The sequence below is a fragment of the Salvia miltiorrhiza genome, chromosome 5 (assembly GCF_028751815.1).
Source record: "Salvia miltiorrhiza cultivar Shanhuang (shh) chromosome 5, IMPLAD_Smil_shh, whole genome shotgun sequence".
Lineage (NCBI taxonomy): Eukaryota > Viridiplantae > Streptophyta > Magnoliopsida > Lamiales > Lamiaceae > Salvia > Salvia miltiorrhiza.
Genome location: NC_080391.1, coordinates 23251391 through 23263367, shown reverse-complemented (window position 1 = coordinate 23263367; position 11977 = coordinate 23251391). Strand labels below are relative to the sequence as shown.

The window sequence follows — 11977 nt, the reverse complement described above, 5'->3', positions numbered from 1 at the left end:
GTTAACCATCGGACGGGCCCGTTGGTTCAACACGACAAATGAGGCAGTAGGCGGCAGGCGGGCATGCTAGCGCGCGGTCTCCAAGGCAAAAACTATTGGTTTTGGGCCGTTAACTGGTGGTTTTCGCCGATTTGATTTTTTTTTTTCAAATTCAAATTCAGATTTTCTCCCACCCAATTTTATCTATAAATACCCCTCTTCTTCCACCTTCAAAATCATCCCATTGTGTTAACAATTCTACACTCTCTTCTCTTCTACTTCTAATTCTCCTCCATTATTTATGTGTTAAATTGCTCTTGCTCTATTGTTCTATTGTTACTGTCTTGTTTTACTTTATTGCTCTATTATTACTCTCTTGCTTACATTATATTACTACTAATTACTATCTACTAATTATCTATTACTATATATTTAAATTACAGTAGCACTACACACACTTGCTTTACTTTATTGCTCTTGCTTTACATTATATTACTACTAACTACTAAATACTATCTACTAATTATCTATTATTATATATTTAAATTACACTAGCACTACACACACTCTTGCTTACATTATTGTTCTATTGTTAATTGTTACTCTCTAATCTCTATTATCTTTATACTCCCCTCTACTTGTTTATTTGTTATAATGTCTGGATCTCGTGGTAACCGTGGCAAGTCTATCAATGTCGGCTCCGATGAAGATATTGGTAGTACTCCCACTTATCTTCGAAATGTTCCATCATCATCCTTAAGGAGAAAAGTTCCATCAACACGGCCGTCACGCCGTGAGGTTGCCGAAATGATGGGTGAACAATATGCTCGACAACTTCAAGAAGAGGAGGATGAAGCCTATGCACGTACTTTGCATAGCCAACAAGAGACGGAGGAGGAAGCCGATTAAGAACGACATGATGTGGAGGCGGAAATCCCCCCACTAGACGTAAGGGTAAGGGTAAAGGTAAGGCTAAATCACTTACTTCTAACATTTTTCTTAAACATTTTAGCAAAGTTCCTAGAGAAAAAGATCTAAATGAAGGTCCCGATGCTCCCTAGAGGTTCATGACCTATTGTAACTATTGTGATGCTTGTTATAAATGGACGACATGAGGAGGATATGGTACAATCTCAAGACATATGGAGAAGATGCATAAACCCGAGTTTGGAATCCATACAACTCAAACTCAACTACATCCCCAACAAGTTAATCAACAAGGTACGAGTGGTAATATTTTATGGAAATATGATCATTTAAATGCTCAAGAAGTAATGGCTCATTTTGTTGCTATGGAGCATTTTCCTTTTATGTTCACCATAAAATTACTCTTGAACATTCTATGAAAAATGCTTATAATCTCGCCGCAAAAAAAAATTAGTAGAACTACTATGGTTCAGCGTATAAGAAGACAAGCCGAAGAAAAAAAAAACGTGAGTTGATGAAATATTTTAACTATTTAAATCAAAAAATTTATATATGTTCCGATATATGGAGTGATTCTTTTCAAAAAAAAAATTCTTATATGGGTGTTACTTGTCATTGAGTTGATGAATGTTGGCTACTTCAAAAACGTTTAATTGGTTAGTATTAGTTAGTTTACTTCTTCAATGTTGTAATTTCAATTTTAAAGATTGTATTCTTGTAATATTTTTTTTGTACATAGATAGAATTCACTAAAGAGACAAATTTTTATGCATTATTTTGATTGTAAATGTGTTAGAATTATTTTTCCTTTATTGTATTTCAACATTTAAACAAATGTAATGTAAATAATTTCGAAATCTCAACACAAGTCATCTAATTTCATAAAAAAGAATACATAAAAATATTTATAAGCTATTATGTTTTTATTAAATTACATAAAAAAACACAACATATATAAATAATTTCTAAATTTAAAAATTATTTATAAGTTATTATATTTTTATTAGATTAACTTAATTAAGTAATTTTGAAATTTCAACACAAGTCATTTAATTTCACAAAAAAGAATACAAAAAAAGACAAAACTGCAGGTTCGGCCCAAAAATCGCCGGTTTTCGGCCCGACTAGGCCCGAAACCGCCGGTTCGAGCTCAAAAACTGGTCCGCCTGGCAAAAGACACAGGCCTGTTACTATTGATTCAATTAAAAAAAATTGGGTCAATTTGGTTGATCATTGTAAAAACTTTGATTAGTTCAATTTTCGGATTTAGATTCAATTGAAAACCAAAATGAGAGAATGCTCGCCCCTAAATCGATAGATAGAAAGTCCATTATTGTTAATGTCACCCGATGTGCAAAAACTGAGGCGCAAAAACTTAAGTGAGATCGATTTCACCCAAGAAATCAGGTCGGGGCGGGGTAGCACGTGGGTCGGATTGGGATTGGATGTGGATCGCGTGTTACAGATTGGTTGAAAAGCATGAATAATTCACAGTAATTATTGTTGTGATAAAAAGTAATAATCGACATGAAAAAATGTAAATGTTTATCAAACATTACTTTTTCACGATAATTGCTATGTTTATTCACGAGAACTTATAATTTTAATTTGTTTGATTAAATAATTATTGTCGTAAGAAAAAGTAATCATTAATATGAAGAAAGATAATGTTTCAATAGATATCATAAAGGTAAAAAAAATGTATAATGTTTCAATAGATATCATAATGCTAAAAAAACAAAAAAAAAATATCACTACCCCTAGGAACCCTTTGATATTAGAGATGGTAGACAAAGAAGCGTACCACTAGGCTAGCGGTCTTATTTGTAAAAGACTAAATAATTTATATTTATACGCTGCTTCTGAAAAAAAAAAAAAAATTGCTTTTGTGAATCAAATCCGCAATATTAGAAATGATAGGTGAAGAACATATTACTTGACTAAACTTATTTCAACAAAGCAAGTTTTTCTTGGTGATTGAAGGCAGAATACGATATACTCCCTCCGTCCTAATATAAATGACTCAAAATTTTTTGGCACGGAAATTAAGGAGAAGATGTAAATTGATTAAAAATTGTGGGATCTACAATTTTTAAAGGGTTAAATTTTTTCATTTATAGAAACAGACTATTTATAGTGGAACGATTCAAAATAAAATACATATCACTTTTAGTGAGACGGAAGAAGTACTATATAAACGTACAGACCAATTAAAAAGAGTTTGACTTGACTGACTATATCCCTTGGTGTACAACCACAAATGGGACCGTAGAAATTCGTAATTCAAATTCATTGAGACGCTCAGAATTTCTAACATAGACTCGCTCTAAATGTTTTCGCAACAATTGAATGCGTCACAACTTAGCTGATAGATTAAATATTATATTACAATATTTGTAATATAATATTGGGATGAGCTAAAATAAGAACACTTTTAAGTGTATAAAATATGAACAAATCATGTCCATTAGATCTTGGTTGATCTTGTGGCTTGAAATTTACCTAATCAGAACATAATTCGTAACAAAAGAACTTCAGATTCGTGCATAGAATATAATTCGTAAAAAAAGTACTTTCAATTCGTAATAAGAAAAACGTATGAATTGGAAGGGAAATAGTTACAAATTTCGGATCTCCATATAAGAAAAACGTATGAATAAAATTGTTAGTTTATGCTAAGGATTTTCATATTGTTAATGAATATTTCACAGTCACTGCATGAATTATTTCGTATACATTCGTGCACTAAAAAACATGCAATTCAAAAAATAAATATATACAGAAAATTAATTCTAAAGCATTTGTATTGATCTGGGCGATGCAATGTTTGTGCAGAAAACTCTAGATTACTTCTCTGAGATAATAACGGTGCAAAGTTAAGCCATCACGAAGATATGGAAAACGTGATCCCATAAATCATGGGATTCATATTAATTAATGAAAATGTATTTACCTTATTAACCTCCTAATATAAATCGGCTAACACATCTAAAACATGATCTGACCGTTTATATAATTGAGATCAAGAGTTGAGATTGAGTCTTATTTTATAGTATAAGATTGAGTCTTATTTTAGCGCAACCCTATATATATATATATATATATATATATATATATATATATATATATATAGTCTCTTTATTCCTACTAACTTATCAGTATTTTTTTGGACTGTTTCAACTAAATTAATCAATTTTCTTATATGAAATAAATTATAAAAGATTTTTGTGACTTTTTCACTTTATTCATTATATTCACTTTATTACTAAACACACCTAAAATACTAAACACTATTTGTATATATTCAATTCATATATAGCATGTATCTTGTTAGATTTTACATGGTGGAAGAGCCGAAGATTGAGATTGAGCATGGTGCGGCAGTGAATGCTGCGATGATTGATGATTTTCGGGGGAATTCTTCTTCTAAAAATTCTCATGGAGCAAAAGGGTGCTGATTTGAGTGTGGCTGAGACCAGTGAGCATATTGTTGCTGCGGCTAGGGCGGAAGGATTAGGGAAGGTTACTTCTACGGCCATTCAGCATGATCAGCAGGAGGTTGGTTCTGGATTGAGCTCCGGTGATAGGCAGTCAACTCCTGCTCCAGAGGATATTGCTAGTCGTATTAATTAGTCGTTTAAAGGAGCAGGTGAATCAGGGAATGCTGATGCTCTCAGAGCCGAAGCGAGGATGTGGTCGTCCAAAGGGTTCCGGAAAGGGTATGGGAAGGGAGCCTATGCATGCAGCTCCGGAAGGTAGCATAAAAAGTCGCCTCAGGAATGTGGGAGAAATGGGTTACAAGCCGAAGGACTTTGTGGTTGACCTTAGTAATAGTCTTAGTATGCGTGCCATGAACAATATTGTCCATGGACGTTGGTCGGATGAAATAGATTATCCTGAGATTAGATATTGATTTGGTGTTTTTTTGTTTTGTCTTCTTTGGTTTTACGATCTCCTTCCGAGTTTTGTGCCCTTAGTCTGCATCTTTGTGCTTTCAAGGGATGATATTTTTTCTTTTATAATAAGCCTCAATTTCATCTTATTAGATTTTACTCCCTTCTCCGTCCTACTAAAGTTGATCAATTTCTTTTTGGCACGAAATTTTTCGACTCAAGATACATTTTATATTATGAATTGAATATATACAAAGAATTTTTCGCAGAATTAAGAACTTAGTACAAACTGGACCATATCTAAATGAAATTAGTACAAATTAGATTATATATCCAGATAAAATATAATTACAACCCACAAATTGGACTGAATCAAAACACATGTTCACTAACTAAGGTGAGTCTTTTGGTGCCTCAACTTAATAATTTGACTCGGCTACATTAATTGTATTTGAAATTAACTCTAAACTAGTAAAGTAGTCCGTCGAAATTCGATGGGATTTATTATTATATAAATTTGTGGAAATAATTACTGATATTTAATTCATGAATTGTATTTCACTAAATAGAGTATTAAATGACACGGTTTTAAAATAAAAATTGCAACATTTATTTGAAATGAGCCTAAATTAGATGTTTTAGGAAATGTATAACTGAACAGAGTATTAGCACATAAAATTTTAAAAGAAAAACTGCAATATTTATTTGAAATTTATCTAAATTAAATATTTGTAGCTGCAACCAGTCACTGCAAAATAACAACAACAACAACAACAACAACAATGATGATGATGATGATGATGATGATGATGATGATGATGATAATAATAATAATAATAATAATAATAATAATAATAATAATAATAATAATAATAATAATAATAATAATAATAATAATAATAATAATAATAATGACTTCAACTTTCAAACTCTGAATAAATTTGTTGACGTGTCCATTACATGGAATTTTTATTTATTTATTAAATGTTAAACGACATCGTTTTCAAGCTCCGCCCACCTCTCTCTCAAGCTCCGCCGGCAAAGTCGCCCACCGGCCGGAAGGCCGCCGCCCTCGTTCCCCTCTTACAGACTGTAATACCCCGAATTTTTCCTCAATATGATTTTAGAAGAATGATTGGATTTAGAATTAAGTCGATTCGCACCCCGGAGAAAATTTGTTTTAATTCAGATAAATGGTTTGTTAAAATTTTGAGGCAAATTTGTTAATGGGCCTTATTTGATTATGATGTGGGATCATTTATCTTTTTATAGTGGGCCGAATTATTATTTTTGGAGGCCCAAATCCATTACTATTACAGATATTTTCACAAGCTTATCAGAATATCATCAAAAGCCATTTTTTTTGTATCTGATGATTAATGGAAGGGGGTTCATCCACGTTGCCAATTTCCTTCTACAAAATCCCCCATCAAAGTATGAAATTTCTCACTCGAGCTTTTCACCGAGGATCAGCAGTAGAGCTCTTCTCTTCCTCAATCATTCCATAAGAAAATTTCCATCATATTCTTATCATCCACAGACAACAACCCACAAAATCAACCATCATCAAGAAATCGAAAGTCTATTCCCAACCACAGTTCGTTATATTCTTTTTGCCACTCAATCACATCTCTTTGATGAAGAACTCTATTCAATAGCAAAATCCTTGAGAAAAGGTTTGATTTTACACACCTGCAAATTTTGTTTTATATAATTGAGATCATTAAAGAGATGGAATAAAAAGAAGAAGCTTTTTGTGTGTATGAGTGAGTGCTGCTGTTGTGTGTGTGGAAGCTATTATCGTCGTTGGGTGAGTCGGGCAGGTTGGGATCGAGAGAGAACAGGGGAAGATCGACGGCGGTGGTGGCCGATGAGTTGAAGAATCAGAGGAGGAGGGAGGCGGCGATGGCGGCGGTCCGGCTGACTGCTGCTGTCGGCTGGAGCAGAGGGGGGCCAAGTCCGGCGGTAACCTCGCGGGAAATCGTAGGAGAAAGATGGTTTAGGGATTTAGAGGGAGTGATTTGTGGTTTTGGGGGTTTGGCGAATTGAGAGGGAGATACGAGGGAGACAGAGGGGTGGTACCGTGGCGGCGGCGGCGGCGGCCGGAGGACGGCGCTGCTGCCAGCCGCCGGAGGAGAGAAGAGGGCGAGAGGGAGGCTGCTGCGCAGCAGCAGCTGCGTGTGTGTGTGTGCGTGTGTTTTGTGTGTGTGTGAGTATGTGTTTTAAAAAGAAGAAGAAAAGAGTTTGGGCCTTTTTAATTGTTGGGCTTCATGCATATATTTGTTAGTGGGCTGCATTTTTATAACTTGGGCTATGAATTATATTTTTGGGCTGCATTTTTTTTTTTGCATGAAGAAGGCCTCTTATTAAATTACTAATCGAGCCATGAATTTATTTATTTGTGAATCGATTTTTTAGTAAAAGCCGAGCAAGGGTATTATTGAAACCCTTAGCCAAGAAAAATGATTTCAAGTTTTGTGTTGAATTTTTGAAAACCCGGGTGTTGCGAATCTAGTTAGAAAATGATGGCAAGTCATGAAGGTTAAGCTTGATTTTAGGACTATGAGTTTAAGTTGAGAACTTATCTTGTAGGTCATACAGAAGAGGATATTTAGGCTCTTGTCCAGCTGAGTTATTTGTTTGGATTTTCTCCAAATCAGGTGAGGCTTTATTTACGAAATGTATGTTTGAGCTAATAAGCTCGATTTTATGTAAAGTTAAAGTTGATGGTTCATGCTTAAAATGTTTTTGCTCTCTATTGGTTATTGCTTCTACCAGAACATTGTTGGCTCCGCCAACCAGAACATTGTTAGCTCTGCTAACCAGAATTGTGTACGTACACCAGAACCTGTTGTCTCGAGAGATCGGTGACAACCAGTTGTAGATAGCATGCCCAATAGATGGCCAGGAAAATATGAGCTCAGATTATTTTAGTATGCATGGAATGACTCATCTTTAAAAACATTCTGTGTTATACTGTTTAAGGCATGAATTATCTTTTTCAGTAAATGATATTTAAAATGTTTTTAAATGGCTCAACCCACTGAGTACACTAGTACTCAGCCCTGCAATTGTTTTCAAAACCTTTTGCAGATTGAGCAGCTGGTGGTGACGTGCGAAGCTGAGGAAAGGTTGTTGCTGTAATATTGAAGAACACTCTGTTTTACTTCCGCTGAAATAAATTCACTTAGTGAATATTATCTGATGCCTAACTATATTAATACTTTTATTCATATTTATAATATGAATTTCATTCTCCATCACTTTTCTAGCGATTGTTTTCCCGCATCTATTATATGCTTTGTATGAGACGTTGTCTTGGTCTCAGACCTTCGAACTTCCGATCCTGATAGGGAGAATAATTATGTTATAATGTCGTACTTGCTCTCATTTAAATACGGCATAATGCCAACCCTCAGGGCGCATTACATATTTTATTCAAGTAAAGCTTAGTAATCCTGTCACATAGCCCATTTCTTTTTCTCCCGGGAAATCGGGGCTGTCACACAGACCATCTCGTCTCTCTCTGTTCCCCAATCCAACCCACCAACACAAACTGAACCCACACCTCTCTCTCACACCACTGTGCTGCCTCCTTCCTTGGAGACAGGCGAGAAGACCACCTCCTCTCTCCGATCTGGGTTGACGCCACCCCATGCAGTGTCGTCTCCTTCCTCGGCGTCGGCGGAGATGCCGCCCCCTTCCTCAAGCTCCGCTGGCAAAGTCGCTGCCCGTCGGCCGGAAGGCCGCCGCCCTCGTTCCCCTCTCACAAATTATCGATCTCATCCGCTCATTGTCCGTGCCTCTTTTGCACCGGCGATCACTCCGCATATCGTTCCCGGGCGTCACATTAAACTTATACCTTTTATATGTATTACAATTATGTATGCACATGTCAGATTACAAAATCTTATTTATTACTCCCTCCATCCAGCTTCAAATGGCCCACAACTATAGGATTGTCTTATAGTTTTGGGCAATTTGAAGTGGGACGGAGGCATTATTAATTATGATAACAATAAATATATTTAAACTCATAATAGGATCAAACAAGTAAATAACAATTGAAAAACTTAATTACAGAACCTTAATATTGTTATCATAAAATATATTTAAACTCATTATAAGATGAAACAATTAAATAACAATTGAAAAACTCAATGATGAAATCTTAGTTGTTATTATTGTGATGGTAATCATAATTTATAGTTATCATATCAATTTATATATAAATTATTATATAGATTTTTTTATGGGTGGTGTTAGATTAGAAGTGGAGATTGATTAGAGATTTGAAACAATTAAATAACAATTGAAAAACTCAATGATGAAATCTTAGTTGTTATTATTGTGATGGTAATCATAATTTATAGTTATCATATCAATGTATATATAAATTAATATATAGATTATTGAGTTGAGCCTCAAAAATTTTTTACGGAACATTTCGAGGTTCATGAATTTAATCGAGCCGAAACAAATTTTTTAAATTTATATTTATGTTCAAAATATTAATTATTTCTTTTGAAATTAAATTATGTCATTTTACAATAACATAGTATATTAATTATTTTCTTATAACAAATAGAGTTGATTAGAGAATTAATGCAATCATTACTAATTATGGTATGTATGAACGGCCCACTTTCGGCGGAACTTTTTTTTTCTCCCACCGAAAGCGGAACTTTTGACCCACATCGTTGAAACCGAAAGCGTCAACGTTCACGCCGGGCCGCTGCTGCTGTTCGCCGGGCCACTTTTGACCGCTGTTCTTCGCCGCTGCTCTTCTGTTCGCTGCTGCTGCCCGCTGACCACTCCGTTCGCTGCTGCTGTTCTCACCAGCCATCGCCGCGCTCGGAGCCTTGCCGGCCCGCTTTTGCTGCTGCTCCACTCCGGGCCGTGGCCTTGGTCGTTCGCCTCCTTCCTCACGCGACTCCGGCAGCAGTCGGCCAAGGAGGGGCCGCCACTTTTGGTGAAGAGTTTGACCGAAATAGCAGCCTCTCCGCCACGCTGAACTCCGGCAACCGGCAGTCCGACAGCCGTCACCAACGGCACGCCGTCGTCCGATCCAGATCTTGAGATCTGCCCGATCCAGATCTTGAGATCGGCTCGATCCAGATCTTAAGATCAGTCGCGGGAGAGTTCGGCTTGCATTGCTCGTCGTCTCCGGCCGTCTCCGTTCGCTGCTGCTGTGCTTATTGGTCGCCTGCTCCAGAGCCTGCATCGCCGCCTGCTTCTGCACCGCGCCGCCCCACCCTTCCGGCTCACCCTTCCGGCGGATGGCCACCAGTTCGCCGATCATCGCTCGAGACAAGGGGGGTCTTAACCTTCCCCCGATTTCTTCCAACTTTGATGTTCGAACTAAACCTGATCTCTCCAATGGTATGCGTCTGCCTCCCAGGGGGTCGGGTACTGATTCCGACGCGGTTGCCGTCGGAATGTGATCTACTGGTAATTCATCAAATCTGACAGATAAGCAACCCACCCAGATTCTCACTTATTCCGACATCGTTAGCATCTCCCCTAAGAATGACGATAGAGTTTCTTATGCGGAGGCTACTGGCAAGAAGCCGGTGAAAATACAGGATTTGGCTGCTCACATATTTCATGATCTGCGGCCTACTAAGGAGGGCGATCAGTTCTCCCTCAAAATACCGAAGGATCTTTATCTTAAGGAGATTAAGGCCTTTGAATTTGCTTTGACAGGACGTTTGTTTCTTCAGAAAGGAGACAAACCGAGATCAACTATGGAACTAAAGTGGGAACTTCAGAGATTATGGAGTTTAGCCTCTGATTGGCAACTAATTCCTTTGGGAAAAGGTTATTTCACTCTCCGATTTACTACGGCTGAAGATAAGGCTACAGCAAAGGGAAAGGCAGTTTGGGAGCTCTCAAAAGGGCTCCTCCGACTCCGTGAATGGACTCGAAATTTTGATCCTTTCAAAGAGAATTCCCCTTTGGCGGACGTTTGGGTTCGCATACACTATCTACCGATAGAATACTGGAACCCACAGGTTATTTCTGGAATTGGCAGATATTTGGGTCACCCCTTAAAGATCGATGGAGCGTCGGCACGACGTGACTTCGGACAATTCGCTAGAATCCTTGTGGAAATCGATATGTCGCAAAATCTACCTTCTACTCTTTTAATTGATGGTGAGGATACATCATTCCATGTTGAATTTGTCTTTGAAAATTTGCCTCTTTACTGTCGTCGTTGCAAAATAACTGGGCATTCTCAAGAAACATGTCGAAAAAAACGACGTGTGGAGCCGGTAGCTATTCAGGAAAATCTGACGGCTGCTCCTAACAATCAGTCTGGTGTGGTGACTCATAAACAATGGCACATTGTGGAGCAGGGCAAGAAGGTTGTTGTCACAATCGTGCAAACCACGGGGGAACAGCAGAACACTTCTAGTTTTGGCCATTTGGCGACGGGGGTGCAGCAGCATGATTTCCAGAATGAAGGCCATGAGATGGCTGGCAGTAACCCAGTTCTGGATTCAAAGAGGGTTGACGATCATGGCTCTGAGGAGATAGCGTTATACGAGCCGGAGGCAGCGGTGTTGGTTTCGGTTGATCAGGAGCTTCATAAGACGACTGGTAGTGAGGACGAGGTGGACGAGGAAATTGAGATGGAGACGACGGTTGGGGATCCGACTGAGATTGTTACGGCTGCTGCTGATTTGGATGAAGCTCGCCATTCTGAGAAAGCTGGAGAGTTGGTTAGTCAGCAGGCTAAAAAACTGGATGGTGCTTTGGGTGGGCAAAGCAAAGACTCGCACACTACTGCTCCAGAAGATATTGATAGTCGTATCAGTCGGTTAGAGGCGCAGGTTAGCCAAGGAATGCAAATGCTTGTTGAGCAAGCACCGCCTAAGCGACGGGGACGTCCTCCAAAAGGTATGGAACGTCCGCGCGTTCCACAGAATCAGGAAGATAGCATAAAAAGCCGCCTCAGAAATGCGAAGGAAATGGGTCAGAAGCCGAGGGACTTCGTCATTGATCATAGCGGAAGTGCTAGTTTGCGTGTTATGAATAATATCGCCACAGGCCGTTGGTCGGACGAAATGGAGGTGGACGATTTTTTGAATGGTTTTTAAATCGCTTTTTGCTTTGTTTCCTGTTTAACGAGCTCCTTTCCGAGTCTCGTGCCTCTAGTCTGCATTACTGTGCTT

At 37.9% G+C, this 11977-nt stretch overlaps 1 long non-coding RNA gene across 1 annotated transcript; it reads left to right on the top strand.

The window, feature by feature from the left end:
* Positions 1–5911: 5911 nt before the first annotated feature.
* Positions 5912–8186, top strand: LOC130986812 (uncharacterized). Its single transcript, XR_009089403.1, has 2 exons — positions 5912–6475; positions 7392–8186. It is a non-coding gene; the product is annotated as an uncharacterized LOC130986812 (long non-coding RNA).
* Positions 8187–11977: the final 3791 nt, after the last annotated feature.